Here is a 5683-nt window from a genome sequence, read left to right as displayed (position 1 = left end):
ATGCAATGAGGGCCACCACATGGAGACAACTATGATTTGGCTATTTAACCCTAGAACAGAGCGCAATATTATTCATTTTGTAGTGTTATATGTGTCTATTTACTACATTCTGCTCATGGATCTCGGATTGTTTACTTGGCACCAGCTATGTACATGGACTTGGTATCAGACTCAATTGTGTGTTATAACAATTTTTGATTGATACCAAGAGCATCTGGTGCATACAACATGTTTGAATGAGTCTCATTTAATTAATTCAAACATAGATACTACATAAACTCATTTTTAAATCACTCAGCCATATTTTACTGAGGAAATGTATCATTTCTATGAATCACTTGACAAGTTAGACTTCATAGCGAACATGATACATATAGCATGAAAATAACTAATTAACATAAAAAGTCTTCTCTTACCACACATGACAGATGAATCAAGGGTGGCATACGATTGAGAAGGTACATTTAGAGCACAGCATTGTACCAAAGTGAATCATGAACTGTGAGGAAAATGGAAAAGAAGAGAAATGAATAATTTGAAATGTCGTGTTACAGAAGGATGCTGAAAAAACTATATGAAATAAGAAATGGGGATGTTCTCCACAGAATTGGCAAGGAAAGGAGTGAGCAAGAAACATAAATAGGAGAATAAACAGGATGATAGGACATGAGTAAAGATGTCAAGGGATAGTTTCCATGGTCCTATAGGTATCCACAGAGAGCAAAAATTATACAGAACAGCATAAATTGGAATATTATGTAGAACAAATAATTCAGGACATTATGTGTAAGTGCTACTAAAAACTAAACCACCAATCTCATTACACTCTCCCCCTTCCATCAGTAAATCTATTTCCTTTACTATTTTACCTCACCAGGAAAAGTACAAGATTAAGTAAGTCTAACACACACAACAAAGTATTTTTCCAAGTTCATCACCTTACAGAAATAAATATGTAGTCACTGAGAATTCTGCACTGTTCATGAACTACTTTTTAACACAGGCAATACATGAAATGATGAAACAGTTAATGTATTTCACCTGTTTTATTCAAAATATGATATAATTCTATACAATGAGACATCTCAAAGTTCAGGATATATACATATTACAAAAGTATTGGTGTTCTCAGATATCTTGTTTGGTGCATAAATACTGCTTCTTTAAGAGGCATTACATCTGTAATTTGTATTTGCATTTACAACCTGATATATTTATATATATATATATATATATATATATAAACAATTTAAATTTCTTAACAAGACTTTAGTGTTATAATGATAGTATACATTTTAAAAAATAAATATTTATGTTTATAATATACACATATTTACAAGTTCACTGCTATTTTAATGTTCAGTTAAAATGTGTAAGTACCACAAAGTTTACAATTTCATTTTTTGCTTACTGAAACACCCATTCTTCTAGAGAAAAACAAAATACACACACACTCACATTTATGATGTTTGGCTATACATGTTCATTTGTACACATTACAATCACAGCATAAAATTCTCCAATAGCCTATTTTCAGGACACAGTAGGAAATACAGTAAATTGCAAGATGGCTTATGTTATACAATGTATCTTGCCAGCAAAATACTTAATGGACCAGCCATATAGCACTGTTCTATGTCTTCAAGTTACAATTTAATGCATCAGCAAATTCTAGACCCGTTATACTGATGGTTAATGCTTTACAGACTTCAAAAAGCAATCTTATTTTCATTTGTGTTACCACTGTTGTATTATGAAAATAAATGTACTAGGATGTATTATACACTACATTATAAATTTTATCTTGCTTGAACACACATATTAATGTAATCTAATTTTGATTTTCTTGTTTATTATTAGATTATAATGAAACTGCATCCTATATTTTGTGTTACATTTATCGTGACCATATGAAAATCTGAAAGAAGAGACAGACAGCATTTTCCCATCTAGATGGTTTCCCAAGTTTGGCACAAGAAAAAGCTCCACTTACTTTTGACCCACAATAAGGTGTGATATCAGTTCATGACTTCGTCAAATTTTCATGCATATAATAATTCAGAAAATTAGATAGTTCAAATTTGATATTGTCCAGTTAACTAGAAAACTAATCACACAAGAACCATAAGATTTTTCATTTTTACACTGTTTTCAATTAATGGCAGTTTGTTTTTGTTTCAGAAACTTCTGTCTTTGACATGAAAATTTAAGGGGAAGTAAATCCACTTCTTTCAGTTGGTAGATAGTGACAATGTGCTACCATACATATCTGATATTCATTTCATCCTATCTGCTGCCTTTCTCCCTCCCACTCCTCTTAGGTTCTGGGTTACTTTCAAGTCTCACTGTAAAGCATGGTACCCATCTGACATAGAAGGAGATAATGATTGTGAGGGTAAAATACTTCTAGCCCTCCTATTTGTGGAGTGGGAGTAGGAAAGCAGTTACATGTAATCATAATTCTAGAAATCTGGAGCAATTTCAACAAAAATTGTTTTACATATGTTTGCTAGCTGGAAAAATATATTCTTGGTGTAAGATGCCCTGGTACCCTAAAGGTGTTTTTACACCTGTACAGTTTTCTGTGCACACTAGCCACATGCAGCCATTGCCCAAAGAGGCAAGGAGCCACATGCATCAATGAAAAGTGACTCATGCCTCTCAATTGTGTGCACAGGGGCACAACAGTCACCCCATACTAGATGGGATGACACATGCTTCTACTCGCTTGTGAGGCAAGCACACCACACGGTGTGTTTGTGCATGTGTGTGTGATTGGTTGAGTGGGTGTGAAAAGAGGACTATATGTACAAATAATTAAAGAAATAAATGTATTAGTGTAAATTTATGAGCTAGCTGATAGCAGTCTTGATGACATTTAACTTCCAGAGGTGGGGTTGCCAGTAGGAACAGATGAATTTAAAGCATAAGTCTGGAATACTTTGAGTGATTACAAAATAACTGGTAAATGCAGCATAAACAGTTAGAATTACTACACAAGTTGATCAGAAAACTGATAACATTGCTGTTACTTTCAATCAGCCCAGTATGTAGTAAACATATGTATTGGTATTAATGCATAATACTTATGGGAATAGGCATTTATGGTATATACAGTTATTTCCTTCCATGTGCTCTGCCCACCCATAATGTTATTTCTAAACAATATAAAGAAATGTAAGCTAAGCAAACTGCTATATTGTGATGGTATTCAAAATTGAAATTCTAGTTAATCACAAAATAAAGGTTTTGTAATTGATAGTGACAGTGATTCACTGGCATATTCATAATAAGCATATATTGATTTGTAGCACTAATTTATACATGCCAAGTCATGTAAGTCATTCTACAAAGATTCTGGATGATGTTTAAGATATCTGCAAGAACTGTCACCATAAAGCATACTCAGTTAATATTTTGATCAACTGCGTGAAATGTCCAAGTACAGTGTAACCAAGATTAGATAGCAGTCTTTGCAAAATACATTTTTTCTTGTGTATGTTGCAGTTCTTCTTGTTTCTGAGTTTGCCAATATATATTTTTTGTCATTTTGTAAACTAAATGTACTATCATAAGGTAATGCATACGCCAATGTAAAACTGTCAGTGACCATGCACAGAACTATTAGTGAACATATACTGGCATGCAGAATTGTGGTTACATATTGTATACTCCAGCCAGTTAAAATAATTTTAGTACTTTTATCTCTCTCATAGCAGTGTGTTTCAATTATTTCTTTCATAACAATATTATTGTACAAAATTACATCAGCACATCTTTTTCCACCAATATTTGTGAATTGTGTTCTGGTTAGCATTAAAATACTTAAGCTATGTATCTTAGTTTCTGGCTAGCTTATATTTTGTAAATAATGTATTTAAATACTATTTATAATCATTTATTGGTTTTTAAAGCAGAGAAATAAAATAGAGAGAATTGTAGATGATTGGTCTTCAGTCATACTGAACTAACTCATCAAGAATTAAATATTAAACAATGGAAAGTCGAAGATAGAATAAAAACAGTATTATGGAAAAGATGGATTTCTACTTGCCATGGTGAGTAGCAGTCTATCCTTTACACAGCGTGGTTAGAATTACAAATTACATGAGATATAAAATTTGAAGTGCATTATTAAACATCAATGATACATACTCATTAATGATACATATATATTTCATTAAACTTTTAGACAAATTCATAATTAATATTTACTAAAATATCATTATATTACTTTATCATTTTACAAATGTGCACTAATTGTGTTTTTGTTTAATGAATATCATTTCAGAACTGAGAGCAACAAAGTCAGGAAACCTCAGTAACTTTGTTGTTGGATCATAAAAGCACACTATGTAAGTTATTTAATATTTTTAAATGTATGTGTCCTCACACATACTGGGTAAAATGAGAAACTGTTAGATATGCTATTTCAATGCAACAACAAATTTTCTATTCAGAAATCTTTCCTTTGTTCCAAATAAATTTATGGGTGAGGATATTTAAACAGGCCTTCATATCATTTCTTACACTGACAAAGGAACATAATTGTGTGGAAGGCTAATTTGTAGACAACTTTTAACTAAGTGTCAAGTTTTAAGACAAAAAGTTGAACTAACAAAAGAAATGCTTTTGAAATTGTGAGACAATTCTTCACTTGACTCATCACACAGATAAAACTTACTATACTACTGAGTGATAGTAATGCCTCATTTCTGTTAAAATCTGCATCTAAATTTGGGTGTCACTTATGCTGCCCTCTTCATAGGATGTGACAGTCATTCTTCTATACACTTATTTAAATTGTAATAGAATGCTCAGAGTGTTACATGAATACAACTGCAGCAGTGCTCTCAAAATACAACTGAAGATAGTGCCACCTAACAGTACAGAATATTTTATGCTACAGTAAATTTATTATTATATGCTGATTTTTAGCAATATACTACCTCTGTCATCTTACTGTTAATAATGGGGTTTATGATTAAAAATTTTGTGTTTTAGATGGATCTAACAACATGATATTATTTAGTCTGATTTATTTGCAAGTGTTACCAATTTTCTCCTTTTATTTAAGTGGTCATCATTTTTCTGACATTTTCACCAACCTAGGAAAAATTCCTACAAATTTCCATATCCCTGAAATCTTAATAATATGACATTTTAACTATCCTGTTACACTGTCATTGCTTGTTTTTTTCTAATTTTGAGATCTTTTTGTGTGTGGCAGTAATGAGACTTTGACTATGTTTTCAAAGAAGGAAGTACAATTACCCAAATTCACACTACAATAACTGCAGGCAGTCTTTAATAACAGTAACGAGGTACTAACAAATTATCACAAACAATGTTATCAGAGACATATCAGTGACAGCCTAAAATAAACATATGACAACACCTCAGTGCAGGAAAATGCTTCAGGCCCGTCCACACGCAACGATCTGTCTGCGCAAATATCTGCGCACATCACATCTGCGCAGACAGATCGTTGCATGTAGACAGAAGATTTGCACCAACCTGAGGTGTGTGCAAACCTGGAAGTTGGAGTTGGAGGTTTGAGTGAAACCTCTCAAATCTGTGGGTTCAAACCACATCTGCGCAGACAAGTTGGAGCATGTGGACAGGAGATTGCCGCAAATATGGCGTGAAACAGCTGTTTGCTCAGTCTAGTGTTTGTATTTGT

This window comes from Schistocerca serialis, chromosome 1 (assembly GCF_023864345.2).
Source record: "Schistocerca serialis cubense isolate TAMUIC-IGC-003099 chromosome 1, iqSchSeri2.2, whole genome shotgun sequence".
Taxonomy (NCBI): Eukaryota; Metazoa; Arthropoda; class Insecta; order Orthoptera; family Acrididae; genus Schistocerca; species Schistocerca serialis.
Note: the sequence above shows the minus strand (reverse complement) of the source record.